The sequence below is a fragment of the Caretta caretta genome, chromosome 5 (genome assembly GCF_965140235.1).
Source record: "Caretta caretta isolate rCarCar2 chromosome 5, rCarCar1.hap1, whole genome shotgun sequence".
Classification (NCBI taxonomy): Eukaryota; Metazoa; Chordata; order Testudines; family Cheloniidae; genus Caretta; species Caretta caretta.
This window is the reverse complement of record NC_134210.1, coordinates 24929838-24949940: the sequence shown is the minus strand read 5'-3', so window position 1 is coordinate 24949940 and position 20103 is coordinate 24929838. Positions and strand designations below refer to the sequence as shown.

Genomic DNA, 20103 nt, shown 5'->3' with positions numbered 1-20103 from the left:
CTCTATCCAGGTTGCAAACCCTGTGGGGGAATCAATATTTGTGTATAAAATCAGTTTTCACTTTTGTAACTGAATGGAAAACATTTCTATTGGCCAGAGAATCAGTAAAAATAATCTTTGTAAACCTAAATTTTGAGCCAAATTTGATGTAACACTGTGGGCCTGATTTACACTGAGTTACATTTACACCAGGTTCAAGGCTTCTTTACACTCTTAGAGCAGTGTAAAGTGGCCTTAGTGTAAATGAGAATCAGGCCCTGTCTCTTCAGTCTTCCCTCTGATTAATATTAAATAAAATATAGATTTTTGGACCGAGTTCTGCTCTCTTTTACATGGTCACAACTCCATTGACTTTAAAGTCAGTGTAGAAGCTGACCCCTTAAATCTTCATTTGTTATTAAGCTGATTATGAGTGATAACAAAAGCTAGGTGTGTGCTTAATCATAAGATCATGATTGCATCTTCAACCAACACATTCCAGCCATACCACAAAAGATTGCAGTTCTTGTTTTTATTGGTTGCTGTTGTTTTAACTTCCTTAATTACCAAAGTACAAAGGACAGGGTAGAAATTCACAGTGATTAAAAAACCAAACCAAACCAGAATATGTCATTAAAACCGAGTTGGTTATTCAGTTATGTGTTTGTTGTTTGGATTATATAGCACAGAGAGAGCTTCCATTCAAGACGGGTTAAGCAAATAGTTAAATAAATTACTTCTTTGTTCAGAAATTGTATTGTGCTTGTTAGTGATGGGAAATTACACTGATAAATTGCACTGTAAAAACACATTTCCTTTTGCTGCACATCCCACCAGCTAGCAATTGTTGGTGTGTTCATTTTTGAGCAGTAGAAGAGGTTTATGGCTACTTCCTGGTCCTTGAAATGCCAGAAGAGCAGGCACTCATTTACAGTAACTAAAATGAAGAAACGCAGATGGCCAGTGTTGATAAGCATATTAAAAACAGAAAGGGGCCAATCCTGGAAACATTTACTCACACAAATAGGCTTTTCTCATGCAAGTAATCCTGCTGCAGCAAAAGGGATTATTCATGTGAGTAAGGGTTGAGGCTCTGAAATATTACAAGCTACAACCACATCATTGGATAAAACCTTTTGCCTAAATCTGTACTGTTTGCTTGTCAAAATCCCAGCAATGCACTAATACATTTTTTGACTAACTTTATCTTCTGGGAAGTCTACTCGCCTAACGTGAGATTTTCCTTTCTCTGTTATAAAAGTAAATGGTCATTTGTAAATAAGAGTAAACACCTGTCAACTGAACTCCACTAAACGTCAGTTCTCAGTTCCATAGGTCAGCTAATCAATAGGATCAATTTATGTTAAATTTTAATCAGTAGGAGTCTAAGATTTTATTATCCTAGGATGGGATCCATAAAAACAAGATTATACCAGGAATTTGAAACACTACTATCGATCATTTGGATGGTCTCTAATAAAATGGATGTTCACCATATAAGATTCCTTTTCCAAAGACAGACTATCCCCTCAGGTCTATAAATCTAATGCTGAGGGAATACATTCTAATGTCAAGAGAAGCCATTAAATACCATTATGTTGACAGTTGCCTTTATTGCCTAGGGAATACTCTGGGGGTTGTATGCACTGCATGCAGAGAAACAGCATGCCTTAAAAACCTTATTGTGTTCTGGGTTTAACATTCAAGTGATTCTGTAAACTGATTCATTCTTTACAAATACACTCAATCTTTATTAATAATAATTATTAACAAAATGACTCTCTCCAATTGTCTTTCTCTTCTCCCCTCCCCCTTGTCTTTTTGTCTCTGTCTGCACCCAACCTTCTTTCTCTCTTTGTCTGCATCTGTCCCCCCTTTTCTTTCTTATGCCTCCCCCCACATCTTCTTTCTCTCTGTCTGCCCCACTCTCTGTTTTTTCCTCAGTCTCTCTTCCCCATAATCTTCTCTCCATCTTTTCTCTTTATCTCTTCCCCCGCTCCCCCCACGCACCATCCTTTCTTTCTTTGTCAGCCTATTTTCTTTCTCTGTATCTGTCTGCACAAATATGTCCATCATTTTTACCCTGGGGTGGCAGACCCCTTTCCACTCCATGCATCAGAAAGGACAACGGAAGCCACGTGATTTAGCTTGTCCCCAGTACCAGGGTCACAATGGCACCAGTGGCACCATGAAGCTGGGCCCATGCTCAGAAGGGGCCCTGGCCTGCTCTGCCTGCACTGCCCCGAGACCCTACCAGCCCGCTGGCTCCCCCTCGCCCACCACTTGCTCCTCTTGGCCTGCCCGCAGCAGAGAGCTCCTCGCTGGCCCCTGGCCAGACCCCGGTGCACCTCCAGCTCCATGCAGTCTATGCTTCCCTCCACCTGTGGGGCCCTGCCTGTCTCTCCGGAGCTAGCTGGGACTGGTGCAGAAGCCTGGCCAGTTCTCGGCCAGTTTGTGGGGGGAGGGGAGGGGGACAGTGCCGGGGGGCTTGGCTGGGCCGCTCCAGGCAAGTGAGTCCAGAGGGAGTCTGACCGGGGCAGGCCATGGTCTGGCTGATCGCGCCACTCCTGAGGGGCCAGAGTGATTCCCTGCCATGGCTCAGCTCTGCAGACAAAGTTGCCTCCCAGCAGGGCCGGTGAGTGCGGCCGGGAGGCAGGGTGTGGGGGAATGGGTCTCTGGGGGGCCTATGGGGGGAGATGTGCTGGGCTGTGAGGGGCGGGGAGGATGTGTGTGGGCTGGGGCACTAAGGAGTGGAGGTTCTGTGTGGGGTGCTGAGCAGTTGTGGTGGGGCTGTGGGCAGGGGGGTGCTGGCAGGGGTGGTGTTGTGCAGAGCACTGTGCATTTGTAGGGAGGTTCAGGGGGCTCTGGCCATAGGGATTCGGGGGGGGGGTGTTGCAGAGGTGCCGACTTTCTGATTTCCCTGGAGGTGCTTGATCCCCGCTTTGCCCTAGGCTCTGCCTCCACTGCACCCCTTCCCCCAAGGCCCCATCCCCGCCCCTCCTCTTCCCACCCCCACTTCCCCCCCATCCCGCCTCTTCTTGCCTCATTCCGCACCCTCCCCCAAGTGCCCCCGTCCTCTCTCCGCCTCTTCCTGCCCCTGCTCTTGCCCCTCCCCTCCGCCAGGGCCTCCTGCCCACCGCTGAACAGCTGATCAGCGGCGGGCAGGAGGCGCTGGGGGGATGGGGAGGAGCTGATTGGCAGGGCCACCGGTGCGTGCTCAGCACACACTTTTTTTTTTCTATGGGTGCTCCAGCCCTGGAGCATCCACAGAGTCTGCGTCTCTGGGGTGTTGGCGGGGCGGCTGTGTGGTGTGGCATGGGCCCACCCCTAAGGGGAAGGGGCATGCTGGCAGCACAGGGCCGGGCGGGCCACTCTGCGTCTGGCAACTGCTGGTTTGTAAATAGTGCCCTCGTACTGGGCTGGGCGGAGCGGGGCCATCCCTGCCATGCCATACCCCTGGCCGGTCCCTCACTCTGGGGACCTACTTCCCTGCGCCATGCTCCATTGCCTGCATGGGAGCCTACAAATGTGTTTGGTGCCGAGCCTGCAAAACGTTAATCCGGCCCTGCTTGTTCCAGGCTGCAGGCCATTTTTAGTCTTTTGAAAGAATATTTTATTTATTTAGATTTGTAAACATGCCTATCTGAGCCCTGAGCACATATACAATCAGTCGAACACCGACAGTACAACATAAAAGAGACACACAGGAGTCAATACTTTGTCCTTCTGTTAATTAACTGAACAATCCATCCTTCAAAACTACTCTTCTCCCCTCCCCCCTTTTCTCCAATACTTTCAACACTCATCTACTAATATTTACCCTCCTCCCTGGCCACAGACCCCTTTGTGTCCCTCCTTCCCCCTCTGCATAAATCCAGGAGAATTGAAGGGCCATAGAGTGTGCCTTGGAGGCAGCAGACTCTGGGTGAAATCTTAGCTCCATTGGAGTCAATGGCAAAACTCCCAAGGCAGGGAGTGATTTCCAGGCTTGAGGGATGTACATTTTGGAGCCTGATTTTCATTTACACTAACCCTCCTTTATACTGCAGTGCTCTGGCAGTGTACAGAGACCTTCAAGTAGGTGTAAACTATACTTGTCCCAACTTTGAGGCCCTTTACCCTGTCAGAGTGGTATAAAGAGGCCTTCGTGTAAATGAGAATCAGGACCTTGGAAATCAATACAGTTTTCAGGGAAACAGTTTCAAGACAAAAAGAAAAAGAGTACTTTTTAGAGACTAACAAATTTATTTGAGCATAAGCTTTCAAGACAGTCTGGAAGATTTCCTTTCACCAGATATAAATTATTGGGCTCAATAAGAGAGTAACTGGGTGACATTCTGTGCCATATGATATGCAGAAGGCTAGAGTAGATGATTATAATGATTCCTCCTGGCATTAAAAATCTGTGAATTTATTAAATTCTTTCTGCTGGTTTTTTTGGGTTTTTTTAGTGGCGAAGAGCTCTAAAAAAACAGGACATTCTAGGAATGGCAGGAGTCTCAGGACCCAACAATGTTCTCTGTATGATTTGTTTGTTAGCTTTAACCAACATTAAAATAGAACTTAATAAGTGGGATAAATTTCAATGGAAGCAACATTTGCATGGAGCAGTCTTGAACCTGACGATGACAGCTTTGAATTGAATTTATAAATTCTTATGTTCCCATAGCAGAATTTGAGGAGAAATTGCATTTTATACACATTTTATTTTTTAAAAAATCATATCCATGGGCTATTATTAATTTTATTTTGTGAAATCATAGAATATCAGGGTTGGAAAGGACCTCAGGAGGTCATCTAGTCCAACCCCCTGCTCAAAGCAGGACTAATCCCCCATACTTGCCCCAGATCCCTAAACAGCCCCCTCAAGGATTGAACTCACAACCCTGGGTTTATCAGGCCAATGCTCAAACCACTGAGCTATAATGAAGCTGTTTAAATAAAAATCAAAAGTCCTTTTCTTCTTTCTCCCTGCATCTGTTGCTGTTCTCTGTCTTCTTTCTCTCTGCCTCTGACTGAGCAATAACAATCTGGGAGATAGATATACTCTACAATCATGTGATTATATTCTGAGTGCCTTGTAAAGGTTTTTTAAAGCAGTAATAAAAACATGAGTGACTGAGTAATTGTTACAGGGATCACCTAGCAAAACTGCTCTACCTCATTGGCTGGAAAGTACAGCATTCAAATGCATTTTCCTCTGTCACAAGAAGGCGGTTCCTTTGGAACAAATGGTCTAAAGACAGCAACTGATTTGGGTGCAGTTAAGAAATCACTAAGGTCCCAGCTCTTGGCATAGGCAAATCCCAATATTGAAATCAACAGGAGTTTTGCCTTTGCAAGGAGTAGGGGAATGGGCTATTTGCGTCATGAGCGTATTTGTTCCTGGAACATAGTCTAGTAGAACAGAACTTCAAGCTACAGGATGTAGCAAAGACTCCAATGTATTGAAACATTATGGTGTATGCCAATACTCCTTAATCTCCCAAACCTTTAAATGAGGCAGCAACAGCAGCTAAATTGTATAGCAAATGACAGAAATTCACAAAAGTAATTTTTCACTGTGTGCACGGATGCATGTACATTTATGGCATCCTGTTTGTGAATATAGTATGCAACTAAATCCTGCTAATGTTGAGAATATATGGATAAACCATATGTGGAGATGGTGGTCACATAAATTTTTGTGAAAGCAGATGTCATTTATATGCTGATATATGACATTTTTTCTCTCATAGATGGAAAAATATACAGGTTCTGCATCTGCCATTTCTTGTTCCTTTGCTTTTCTTTTTCTCCTGTAACCTTCCCTTCTCTTCCCCTCTCTTCCCCTGAATCGCTCCCCTCCTTTTCCTTTCTGGGTATCTCTCCTTTCTTTGTATGTTTCTTCTTTACACACTCCCCTATCGCTTTCTCCTTTAGTTTCTTTTCTTTTGTTATGTTAGGAGTGTTCTCTCTTTAAAAAAATCATATAGATGAACAATTAATAGAATCCTAATTAGAGATTATTCAAAAATATTTCTTTATTCAGATCTTTTTTTTTTACCTGTAACTTGCTAATTGCACATCTAACTAGTCTATGTAGCAATGTGTTCTTATCATTGTTGCCTTGTCCTCCTTATCCTATTCCCTTGGTTTGTCTGTTACACCCATTTCTTGTGCCGCAGCTTAGGCCAGGTCTACACTGCAAACTTTTGCTGGCATAGCTATGTCAGTCGGGGGTGTAAGGAGGTGTGATTTATGACTGGCATAGTTCGACATGGCTTTTGCAACAAAATTACACTTTTGCTGATATAGCTTATTTTGCTGGGGGGGAAAAACTATGCTGGCAAAAGCAGTTTGCCAGTATAAGCTGTGTCCACATTAGAAGCACTTTGTTGATATGATGTACTGGTATAGCTATATCAGCAACGTGTTCCTTGTGTAGACCTGGCCTTCAATTAGACTGTAGATGCTTTGGTACAGGAATTGTCTCTTACTATGTTTGTAATGGGCCTAGCACAACTGGACCTGCCCTGATCCTGACTGGGACTTTGGAAGCTCCTGCAATATAAATACTAAATAAAAATTAAAATCTGAGGGTTTGGGAAAGGAATTGAACCCAGTCCAATTCCCATTAAAGTCAGTGGAAAGACTCCCACTGATTTCAATGGGCGTTTGTAATAAATCGGAAAAGATCGGTATATCATTTGAAGATTTGGCCCTGTGTGTGTACATAGTGTGGAAAGGGAGGGTTATTGCTCGGCTTTCATTCCCATGACCTTAATTCACAATCACTTGTCTCCCTTCTGGCACAACTTCCCATCCCCTTCTGTCTTCTTTTCGCTGAGACCAAGCCAAACAGTCGGTGCACATTTCACATGCTTCTAGCATTTTCCTGACACATATGCCCAAGTGCCTTGTAGGTCTGACACAGAAGCTTGTGACTGCTCAGGTCAGGCCTAGCTGAGATGGAAGCCTGAGAGATCTTACAATGATGTTTTCTCACAGAAGGAGGTGCTTAAGAGGGGAACTTTTAAAGGAGATGGCTGCTTGCAGAAATGGGGGAATGCAGTCGGCACCACAACCATGAGGCCTGATCCAAAACCCCTTTAAGTAAATGAGAGGCTTTCCATTGACTCCACTGGATCAGATTCACAGAGCGGGAACTTTGGACTCAAATAGTCTCAGGACCCAAAGCATTTGGACTCTGATGTGTTCCTGCACCTCAGCACTTAGGGTACGTGCTGTCTCATAAATGGTATGAGCGAGAGAACGCAAAACTGAGTGCTTTCAGGCACCCATACCAAAAATGAGACAACTTTCTTATACCCTAAAAGGTGCCTCCACCTTCCCATTGGGTAAGTATAGTTGATGAATGCTCACCCCTTAAAGGTTCATTCACAGCTCATAGTCTCTGTAATAAGAAAAGGAGTACTTGTGGCACCTTAGAGACTAACCAATTTATTTGAGCATGAGCTTTCGTGAGCCACAGCTCACTTCATCAGATGTGTACCGTTTCCACGGTACACATCTGATGAAGTGAGCTGTGGCTCACGAAAGCTCATGCTCAAATAAATTGGTTAGTCTCTAAGGTGCCACAAGTACTCCTTTTCTTTTTGCGAATACAGACTAACACGGCTGTTCCTCTGAGTCTCTGTAATGTTTGTTATCTCCCCAAACATAACTCTGCGAAGAGGTCTGTTATAGTTATCTTTCAGGACAAAACTTAACCTTTTTATCAGACAATCAGAATTCCTCAGTGTTCACAGAACTGCATGAGAAAATAGCCTCAGCCAAATAGCCATATAGAATCCTGAATGGTGATTAGCTAGTGAGTTATGCATGATATTTTATACATAACCACAGTCAACGCAAAGAGTATGCAGACACAGTAAGGGTACTGAATTTGTATAGGGGAGGAAGGATTAAACTGATTTTATTTTAAGTAAGAATAAGACGCAAGCAGGCATTTCATTTCTGGTGTATTACGCCATTATCAAGTGGAAAGTGTTTTGAAATGGAAATAGGAAAAAAACAAGACAAAGTAATTCTTCTGTATTTACTAGGTATTATTGAACATCACTGGTGGCCAGTTGAAAAGCTCCCCTTGTATCCAGTGTTCTGTAGTCCTTCCATGTAATGGTTTATGGTAGATTAAAAATAGATTATTGTATTTTCATAGTAGGTTTAGCTTTTAGAAATCTTTCCTTGGGATTCTGGAAAAGCATTTTTGAAAAGTGCATCTCCGCATTCAGTTCAATCACAGGTTCTGTAAGGATTTAATAAACAATAAATCAGAAATTCCTTGACACATCTAAATCAGTCACTACCTGTGTAAAAAACTCATACTGCCCATAGATTGTATTGCAATAAACCATGGCTCAGTCCTGCAGATCCTTGCTACCAATGTATTGTTTACTGTCATGAGTAGTTCCAAGTAAGCCAATGCATGTATTTGTAAGAAATACTATTCAAGGACAATAGAAGAATACATCTCATATCAATCGCTTTATTGATGGATAAAAACTGAGTCAACTGTGTATATTTTGAAATCCAAATATTTTCATGTGCTCACACAGTAATAGGCTGGGGTGCTGTGAGGACAGACTGACCAATACAAAAATGAGGCATAGCTTTGCAGGCACCAACAGTTATAAAAACTCAGACTTTGTCTTTGTCAGCATATCTTCCTCCAGCCCCTGACAATCAAGAAGCCCTATTTCTTTTCATGCCCATTTAGAAGCTGATCAATACTGTGCTGACATTACACTGATTTAACTGAGCCTGGTCATAAAGAACAGCAGCATCAATCAACAGCAAGAGGGTGCCAGAAGCAGACTGATAACACCCCTTCAGCCCATCACCCTCAAATAAGAAATAGACTTGTTCCTTGAGTTATGCCTGCCAGATCTCTGCTAATAGGTATTTATAATCTGTGTATCATGATTCATGGGCTGGACGTCAGTAAGATTTAGATAACGTACACAATTCTTTGCTTATGACATACAAACAAAAGTGCTTCTGTTGTGGAAATTAACCAAATATCTTCCTCACCTTTGCACTGAACAGAAGGCAACACACATCCTGTAAATGGCTTGTTGGAATGTTCCCAAATTCTTAAGGCAAAAGGCAAGCTATGTCTTGGATAATATCAGATTAATTCCTCCCAAATAAAATAGAAATTAAAGCCACAGAATGTTACTGCATTTTAAATGAAATTTCAGCTGCCAGCCCTCTAATAGTGTTTATATGATTCTCTGCCCAAAGTGCAAATCACGGGTGCTTTGGTGAAATAGGAAACTCGCATTCCAGAGGACCCAGACATCACAGAAATGACTGTGAAAAGTTCACATATGAGGGTCAGCTCTAGTCTGACATTGTTTTAGTCAGCCACCACACATTTATGAACTGGGATCCCAGGCTTCAGAGCACAATCCTGGACAAGACTCCAGACATCCAAAAATGTGCCTAAATATTTATTAGTGAACAAAAGAGCTGTGTGTGATGAAAACAGGCTATGTCAGCTAGACAACCATGCCAACAGATGAACCTACCCACTTACGGACTGTCAGCATTACACTTGGATGATCTCTGCTGAAGCCAATTTTTAGCTGTTAGTCATCCACATCTATAGATGAGCTAGTATCTGTGTTGTTCCTCTTCCTTAATTAACGCTTTAGAGTCCCCTGTAACATATCTAAAAATGGTAAAAACTAGTATGAATACCTATCATAAATACCTTTTCTTGAATCACAAGTAATAGCTTCCTCATAGTAGTGAAAAGATTTTCCCCTTTCTAGACCTGGTCACCAGCCAAACTAGCCCTTTGGAGATTGCTGTTTTGTGTAAAATAGTGAAATGTAGGGTTTAAATTAGAGAGACTCCTGAACCTGAACCCTGGAGCCTAACCACCATCTTGAACTCTGGAGAGGTTTCAATCACTGGATCCAAACTTGACAAGTTTGACCACATCTCTGTCACCGGCCAAACCCAAACACTTGTTCTGATCATGCCTGAATTTTGGGAAAGGATCTGATAGCAGAGCTGAACTCTTTAGTTTGAGCCAACTCAAGTGAAGACCAAAGATTGCCATAACTGACTAGTAATTTTGGGTGCCTCAATGTTTCGGTGCCCAACCTAAAACACATGTGAGGGTCCTGATTTTCAGAAGGTGATGCTCCGAACTTTTTGAAAATCAAGCTTCTTTAAGGTGCCTCAGTTTGGGCACCCCAAATCACTAGTCACTTTTGGAAATCTTGAGTACAATTGTTTAACAATTTGTAATTATTATTCAATTGATACATAATGCAATAATACAATAATGTCAAAGGGGTTAGGAGCTTATTTCTATGCATCTTGATTTATATGTCTAACATAGGATAAAGTGTTTGAAAAGCTAATCCACTGTGTGAAATTATCTAGTTTTGCTTCAAAGATGTCACTAACAATGGTTCCTAAATTATGCACTCAGGGATTGATTTAACGTCCACTGAAGTCAATGGGAATCTTTCAACTGATTGACCTCAGTATGTGCTGGATAGGTCCTTCAGATCCTGGCAGAAAATTTACATGTGGCCTGAGGCTGCTGTTTTGCAATCCAAAGTGTGGCCTGGAGAAGAAACCCTCCTTATCCATGGGGTGACATTCTACCACTACCACTAGTAGCACCAGCTGGGTAAGATGAGGGTTGTTGTCGGTAGCTACCAGTGAGGTGCTCTGCTCTGCTCTGGGATGATAACAGTCGGCTGCATGCGTGTTCCCCCTGTGTGCTGCCCCAGCTCTGCACAGATAGCTGACACAGCGGACCCCGAGAGAACCCCCAAAGACCACAGACTCTAGTAAGGAACGAAGTCACCTGGCCAGGTTTATTGTCAAACGAAGCACAGTAATAGTTTCCAATAGACTCTACAGGACATACTACAAATATGTGCCCCCTGGCAATGGACACAGCTCAGTCAGTGGCAGGACACTCCACTGCCCCCTAGGCTGGACAAAGATATGCGCTCCGGGACCTATTTTTATACAGTTGCAGGACAGATTACTCATCCCTACTGACGTATTGAGGTACAGCCAGTGGTGAGCTGGAGCCAGTTCGCACCGGTTCACTGGAACCGGTTGTTAAATTTAGAAGCCCTTTTAGAACCGGTTGCCCTGCGAGGGACAACCGGTTCTAAAAGGGCTTCTAAATTTAACAACCGGCCAAAAGTGGCGCCTTAGGCGCCAACTCCGTGGGTGCTCTGGGGTTGGAGCACCCACGGGGAAAATTTGGTGGATGCAGAGCACCCACCGGCAGCTCTCCGCCCCGCGCCTGGCTCTAGCTCACCTCCACTCCACCTCCTCCCCTGAATGCACCGCCGAGCCCTGCTTCTCCGCCCCCCGCCCCTCCCCTGGCTTCCCGTGAATCATCTGTTCACGCGGGAAGCCTGGGAGGGCTGAGAAGCAGGCGGCGGCTTTGCGCTCAGGCCCAGCGAGGCCGAGGCGGAGCGGAGGTGAGCTGGGGCCAGGCATGGGGTGGGGAGCTGCCGGTGGGTGCTCTGCACCCACCATATTTTCTCCGTGGGTGCTCCAGCCCACTCCTAGGAGCCAGAGGGACCTGCTAGATGCTTCCTGGGAACTGCCCCAGGTAAGCAACACTGGGACTCCCCACCTCGCCCCCCGGCAGGTCCCTCTGGCTGTCAGGGGTGGGGCATGGTGGGCACCCACTATGGTGGCCCACGAGACCCTCATGCCCGGTTCTGGGGGCAGTCAGGGGACAGGGGAGGGGGGTGGATGGGACAGGGATCCTGGGGCGGGGCATCAAGGAATGCGGGGGGTTGGATGAGGCAGGAGTCCTGGGGGGCGGGGTGGGCCACGACCCCTCGTGGGGTGAGGAGGGAATTGGTTGTTAAGATTTTGGCAGCTCATCACTGGGTACAGCCCCTTGACTCATTAGGGTGCTGTCTCCCTCTTTGATCATGTTGGTTCAAACAAACAGATGTGTCCATCATGCTGTCCTTTTGACCCTGTCTTTGGAATGCACCTGGCTGTTTCTTGTTATCTCTGTGAAGTGTCCTGGTATCAGGATGTCCAGGTGCCATCTTGGCACACGTTCCTCTTATTACTACTTATATCATTAGCCTGTGCTTTCTAGGAGCCCTGTTCTTGCCAAGTTCTTCAATTAGGGCCTGCCTCTGGCTCACAGCCCAGCTTTGCTTAGCAATGCCTGGAAGTACTTTGGTTCAGGCTTTAGGCCTCAGACCAGGCCTCTGATACAAGGTTTTATGTTTCAGGGCCTCTTAGTACAAGGGTAAACCCACCTTCTCAGCCAAACTAGTTGGTCTAATGGTTTCAAAAACATAAGACATGCCAAAAGGCCAAATGCTGTGCTGATTTGTATCTTATAAAATTCTATTGACACCGGTTTCATAGGTATTAATGATGATAGGTTCTAGCCCTGGAGGTGAATCCAATCTTCAAATGAAACCAATTTTAGAAATTATTTAATATTTATGTTTCCATAATTCTTCAAACTTAAAGTGATTTTCTTGTCTAGAAAAATCTGTTACAGTATATTATCTCATCAGGATCAATAGTGTTTGTACTTGCTTCCAAACATAATAAAAGATAGCACTACAGCACAATAGCTGCTATAACACTCCATGTTATTTTCTGGCCTTTCTCTGATAAAGGCTGTGCTTTATATATGAACATGAAACATACATTTTTGATTTTTTTTTAGGGTAGTAAGAAGCCTTTTTAAAGAAATTGCTACCACAAGCAAATTACAAGTCTATAGTATTTCCATTAAGAAATCTTACTTTCCTGATGTCCAGTGCTTTTGATGATGTGTTATGCAGTCCAAAAACATGGGGTGCAAATTGTTCTTGTGACCACAGAAGCATTTTAGATTCTTCCGTAAGAAGAAGAGGTCCATATCCAGGTCGTTTAAATATCTTTGATTTATGTTTCCTTTCTCCTCTCTCATTATTTATAGCATTGTGGAGGAGCTACAGAGTTTTTTCAGAAGGATGCAGTCTAAATGGGAACAGATTAACTTTTGCAAGATTAAAGACCACTTTGCCTTATTTCATTCAAATGTGTGGAAACTCACATGTAATACCTAATGGGTCAGACCCTGAACCCCAGTACGGGATGCTGGCAGGGGACGTATCTGCAGCAATGCTGTACTTCAGCTATCCACAACTAGCAGAACAGCTCCTGCCACACTCCAGCAGGAGCTGGGATTTTGAGCTGTCACTGAGTGGTTAAAGAGTCCTTGGGGATTGTTACCATTACAAGTTAGAGGAGCCTTGAGATTGCTCTAAGTTTTTCAGGAGTAGGGCTGTGGGGAAAAGACGGGAGAAAGGAGACAAACCAGACCTCAATAGCCTTGGGATTGGGGACTGCCAAAGTAGTGTAAACACACATTTGGTCTCTACAACCACCATGGAGGTAGGGAGGAAGGCATGCTGTGTAACTAATTCCTACAAGCAATCAGCTACTTCCAAACACAAACCTGACTATTTAGTTTATTAGATTGCAAAGAGGCATTCATTTTTTGCTTAAATGCATGAATATAACTTGGCTCCACCACATCAAGCTGGAAGACCATTCCAGACATTCACCATCTAGTTGTAAACAAATACTTTGATAATTTCTTCATACACATTACCTCTTAGCTTAGAACTTTGTCCATTATTTTCAGACTGTCCATTAATATCATTAGAATATGTAAAAAGAAAAGGAGTACTTGTGGCACCTTAGAGACTAACAAATTTATGAAGTGAGCTGTAGCTCATGGAAGCTTATGCTCTAATAAATTTGTTAGTCTCTAAGGTGCCACAAGTACTCCTTTTCTTTTTACGGATACAGACTAACACGGCTGCTACTCTGTAACCTAGAATATGTAAGAATGTGTACATAGTTCACATCTGTCAGAAATTTGCTGATTTACAAAACATTCTTGACAAGCCTACACAAGATGGTTGCATACTAAGTGATTTTTTTGGAGGGATCTCATTAGGCAAGGTAAAATAGGAGTGAAAGATACAAATTCCTACAAGCTGCCAGCTACTTTTCCTGTAGTAGGAACTCCAGATAGGTAGTTGAATTTTGGGGAAGGGCATATTTTCTGGGCCCTCCTCTATAGGACAGCATAAGCTTGAAAAACTCTCAGGCATGTACTGCTGGCTTGCCACCAGTAGCTTGGAATAGAATGTCCCTTTGCCATTCAAGAACCTCCAGGATTGTGATGTCCTTCAGAATGTGAAAGGATTGACAATTCTTAGGTAATATACCCTGGCAACCGCCCCCGGCCCAGGCTAGAATGATCTGCAATTTTTAAATATATAGCATTTGTAAATTTCAATTTAGCATTGTTTGTGCACTCTTTTCACTCTACTTAATTCAGTTGTGTCCACGGAGCTTCTGGGAACTGTAGCATTCCTCTAAGAATATATTGATGCTCAGTTTTACGAAGTACCATTTTTTTGACCTTGAGATTCCACAGGCGCTTTTCTTTGAGGATGCACTGAATCTTTTTTTTTTTTTTTGAAGTACAGAAACAATGATGTACTGTTTGTTGTCTATGTTCAGGCCCTTCCATGTCTCCTGGCCCCCTTCCACCTCTGCAGCCCTGCCACTCTCCAGCAGGAGCCTGGGATTTTGAACGGTCACTGAGCGGTTAAAGAGGAAGTGTTTCCAAGATGAATTTATGGTGGACATCCTGGATGGGGCCAACAAGCAGATGCAATACCAAAGGGGAAAGGATTCATGGCAAGTGGAAAGGCACAGACAGGCAGAACAAGGAGAGACTTGCAGCAGTTTTTTTTCTGAAGCTGGAACATCACTTGAGGGGGGAAGATAGAGCACAGCAGAAGGACCTGTTTGCGAGGCTGCTGGCATTAATGGCTTCAGGAGTTCAGGCTCTTGCTCCCCCCATACCACACCCTAAATCCCTTCCATGGCACGCATTGGACCATACTATGGTTGGATGGCCCATGCAATCAGGACTGGATGCTAGTTGGACAGGGCAAATATACCCCCAGCAGTCCTCCACTCCACTCCAGTCCTTTTCCCCCATGCAGAGGCACCAAGTGCGTGCTAGAAAGGGAAAGGAGAACGGGGACCGGGGAAAAGTAGGGAATTATTTATTTGCAGTGGTTTCACTGCTTTGCCCTGTTTAATGTTTGTGTTATGTACCTTATTTTATTACTGGTTTCAGAGTTGGTTTATTACTGGTGTTTTGGTGTTGTAATGGCAGCTGTCCCTGACAATGATTTAAGATTCTTTTTTGTAACACAGCCAGGTTCACAGGTAAAGGGTTTTACTTTATGGAAAAAGTGTATTAGCATCCCATCATATAATGTGTATTTCAATGAATAAAGATAAAGACCTGATAAGGCACAACAGGGACGTTGTATCCCAACACAATTTTTCAGCACATCTATTCACATCAATCTATAATGAAATTCCACAGCTCATGTCACACAAATCACCGCCACCCCATTGTATAAGCAGTCACCTGACCCACAATTAAGCATTCATGACAATTAACCCTTCACCCCATTCATAGCATATAGCAACACTATTTCATTTACTGTAAAAATTGCTGTATAAATACATCCATAAGTGTATTCCTCTCCCATCACTCCATGCATGTCCATAATGTGGGCGCACAAACCACCCTCGATTTCTGTTGCTCGTATGCATTCTGCTCCAGCTGTGACAGGTGCACTTTCTAGCTGAGCGCACTGGTTCATCAATCCATTACTGTCATAGGTCCATTCAGGGGCAAATGGCTCTCCTCTGGCTTCACAAAGATTATGATGAGCACAGCAAGCCACAATAATGTGGACAGCATTGATGATCCTGGAATCCAAACTGTTTGGTACACAGTGCCAACAGGATTTCAAACTGCTAAATGCACTTTAAATGCATTTTCTTTCCTTCCAGACCTGTCTTTCTCCCTCCTTTCCCTGTCAGTATGGACAGAACCACCTTTCTCCCAGTCACTACAAATGATTTATATGCAAAATATTTTCCCCCCAAGCTCATTTGTGTGCATACCCAAAGTGACAGCTCTTTGGATTTTTCTCCATTTAATTGTGAACCAATGACTGAAATTAAATGACTTCTTCAGGGACTTAACAGCTCCTGTTAACTTCATCACCAGGATTCTCATATTCCTTTATAGAAAAATCCTGTGAAATTTAATAGGGATGAAAGTAATAGTGTTTTATAGAAATCAAATAGGACCCTCTAGGAATTACCTAACAAAATATAGCATTTAATAGAGAATTAGTTCCTTTCTATTGAATTTTGAACCAAACCTAAGAAATGCAATAGAAAATGTTATGGGTTGGTTTAGAAATTCTGTAGAAAGAATCTTCCTCTCTATAAAATTCCATAGGACTCCTTCATAAGGACTCAGCTGTATTTGTTTGTTTAATTGAAACTTTCATTCTGACAAGCACAATAGTGTGAGACTGCCAGATTTTTACTTTGCATTGTAGATTCTATCCCCTGGTCACAGTGTAGATGTAAGCAAAATAAAACATGAAACTTAAAAATTTGCCTGGTGTATGGGCGGGAAAGCCATCCAGTATTAAAGACAAAAAGGTTGCATTGCTATGTAGTCTGGAATTCTTTGGCATGCCGGAAGAGTTGCCAGCTGGCAGTAATATAAAAATATTAAAAAAGCATCTGCTAGATATTTACAGCTAAGGCAGAGAGAGGGGGGAAACATCCTTTGGAGTTTTTCAATGGTATGCAGAGGTCGTCAGAACGTATGTCAAACCAAATTTGATGTGAAAAACCCAAATAGGAAAGATATTCTAAAAGTATTGAGGAAGTTCTAGGATCATGTGTTGTGCCTTGCTAAGTCTACTCCAGTTCCCCAGGGAAACCTGCAGAAGGGAATGGAGGTAGGGCAGCTGAAGGTAGCCGGTTAATAGCATGGACTAAGTAATCAATGTGTCCTGATAATTCAGTGAATTCAACCACCCACAAGAGTCCCTATCAACATTATTACTGAGGGCTAAGTTTCAGTATCGCCAACCTCAAGCATTCAAAATCATAAGTCAGGCCGCCCAAATTGTGAGATTAGCTGAAAAACGAAAATATTCAAAAAATAATTAATGTGGAGTCTTTTTCCTTGCCTTCTGGTCTCTGAGCCTTTTGATCACAATTTCTGCCTTTTCTGCACAGTCACGAGTGATGAAAACTCACTTTTAAAAAAATGAAAGCTGGATTTCTCACCTAGCTATCTGACTCCAGGAGCTGGTGCTTTAATAGAAATATCAACTATTGTGAGACTCACGATAAAATCACAAGCACTCCGATGCTGAATAGCACCTTAGCCTTGTCTCCACTGAGGCTGCTGGTGGAGAAAGCCATCTCACTTTGGCCCTGAAGAGTGGCTGAAAGACTTTAGTCATTGTAATGCACAGTCATTTCATTCAGCTTCCTTCCAAATGAGAAAATACTTTCCCAGCTCAGCAGAGGCCCAGACCCCATATCACTGACATCAGTGGGAACAGTATATTTCTGCTCTCATGTTCATCAGTATGAGAGGTTATCTGCCCCAAGACTAAAGGTGGGCTGGGACACAGTTGCCAGCTATCTTGGCTCTATGCCAGCTTGGGTCTCCACCCTACTTAGTGGCAAAGGGGCCAAAATGAGCGAAGGCCAAATACTCTAGTTTAAGACTCCACCACATCCAACCATTTGACAGCATTCTCCTAAATTCATGTGTTTACTGTTTTAAAATTATGGGTCCCTAATGTGTACTTAAAAGAACACTGTCAGAATTGGCAGGTCAAACATTTGACCCCCCCTCCATAAAAGTCACACTAGTCTGTTCACAGAATGCTGCTGCTAACGTCAGTGCTGCAAAAACAAAACAAAGCAAAGTTGTAAAGTGGATTAATTTGATTAAAAAGCCAACAAATGTGCAGTGCATGGAAAAACGGAGCATGCTGAGTGCAGAACTAGCTCCTTTACTATTGCCTGTGTTTCAAAAGCATTACAAAAAATGCTCTTTGCATTTATGAGACAGCATATGGCCCCCCAAGAGTGAAGAGATCAACGAGGGCAACTGTTTCCTGGGGCAGGAAATATGAGGTGTTTTGGAATGGGCACCTGTAAATGCCTTAGGACCAGCTAATTACAAAGGACTAGTAATGGGTATGGCACTTTGCAGGCGTGCAGATTGGTGTGCATAGCACTTTGCAGGCTTTCCCTGCTCTGGGGAGTTACCATCTCAATTAGACAGATAAAGCAGTGGAAAATGACTGTAGTCAGTGGAGCTGGGGTAAGGGAGACGGGAAGCAGGAGAGACAAGAGAAGACAATGGGGAAGGAATGTTGTTCTTGGAAGAGCATCATTTTGCAAGGGAAGTCAGATCACACAGCAATATGGATTTTCTCTTGTGCATTTCTTATTTTTCCACATCTTAATTCTTTGGGTTTTCCGAGTTGTTCCATCTCATGCCTTGTTCCTGCTGGCCAGGAGAAGTGGCCTTTGGCGAGAGAGTTGAAGAAATAGAGTGAGTGAGCAATGGTTCCCGCCTCAGATGTTATTACCCATTTTCCCCTTCTTAGCATGGACTGAGCCCTTCATCCCAGAGATCAGCTCCTCTTCTTTCCCATTATAAATGTCTCCTGCCCCAACTTGTCTGCCTCCAAGTCTGGATCATCTGACTTAGCTTTAGCCTAGTTATTGCCTCCTTTCTGTTTCTAGTCGTGCTGACACACCCCAGAAAGCTTTGAACAGTGCTCTCGCTGAGAGCGCCTCCCTGCCCCCTGCATATACCTGTTCTTAATTCTTAAAAGCGTAATGAGTCCATTACAAAAAAAAATCTCACCTTTCAACTGAGTGGTGTGGTGTAAGGATCTATGCATGACTTTTCCATTTCCTTTCAGGTAAATGCCATCCGGTCTCTGTGGATATATTGTTGCTTCAAAGTACAGATTCCATCTGGAAGGGATCTGATAGCTTGTTCTCTGGCAGGAGTCATTTCCTTTAGGTAAAATGCCTTTCTTCCATTTGGCAGAGGAAACAGTTTCCAAAACAACTTTCTGCCTGGAAGTGTTAACATGCAGAGCTCTTCAACTGCTTTAGCCTCAGCGTCCCCAATAGGAGCCATACAAATTGTGGGGACACAGTTTGTAAAAAGAGCTCTTGCATTGAAAGCACACACTTATGCATGCAGCATTGTAGACTGTAACCTCTCCCAGGCCCTGTTCCTGCACATACACTTATCAAAGTTTGAACTCCTGCCCTTGTCGCAATGTTGTGATTCATAGCCACAAACAATCGCTTGTGTCAAACATACAGAGACAGAAACACCCAGCGTGCCCCATCTCCGTGAGGAGAATTCAGATAAGGATTCATTTGCTTGTTTCTTTGCTTTGATGCTTTCCTACATTGCTAGTTTCTTTGTTTCTGACACAATAATTGAAGCTATTTTTGCTGGATTCTTTTTTCTTGACCTTTTCTTTTACTGCCTTATAAACTTCAGGGACAGGAAGGGTAAATTCTGAGTTACACAAGGTTTTAGTTATGTGAATACCAATAACTTGAATGCAGCTGCACAAAACTAACCCTGTTTTTAAAGATGTTCTTAGTAAGTTCACCCATAGCACTACACCACCATTTATTGACTGCTGATTTAAGAGAACATGTATGCATTCTCAAATGCCATGTCTGCTTCCAGAAACACTAACCGTAAGCCTTGATTACATTAAAGTGTTTCAGCCTTCAACAGTGGTCTGTTAAAGGAATTACCACTGACATATGGCCTTATCAGTCTGTATTCATGCCACTTCGGCCTGTGATCTCATCAGATGTCAAGCAAAGTGCAGTCTTTGGAAGCAGAAAGAAAAGGAGTACTTGTGGCACCTTAGAGACTAACCAATGTATTTGAGCATAAGCTTTTGTGAGCTACAGCTCACTGAAGCCAGTGAGCTGTAGCTCACAAAAGCTTATGCTCAAATACATTGGTTAGTCTCTAAGGTGCCACAAGTACTCCTTTTCTTTTTGCGAATACAGACTAACACGGCTGTTACTCTGAAACCTGTCTTTGGAAGCAGAATGCCACAGTATGTGAGGATGGCAATGCACTAATGAGGATTATAATACCTAGCTCACATATAGTGTTGT

General features: G+C 43.3%; 1 long non-coding RNA gene across 1 annotated transcript; it reads right to left on the bottom strand.

Annotated features, from left to right (window-relative positions):
* Positions 1-7926: 7926 nt before the first annotated feature.
* Positions 7927-19174, bottom strand: LOC142072107 (uncharacterized). The gene is made up of 2 exons (XR_012668385.1): positions 18806-19174; positions 7927-8230 (listed from the first exon to the last, which is right to left on the bottom strand). It is a non-coding gene; the product is annotated as an uncharacterized LOC142072107 (long non-coding RNA).
* Positions 19175-20103: the final 929 nt, after the last annotated feature.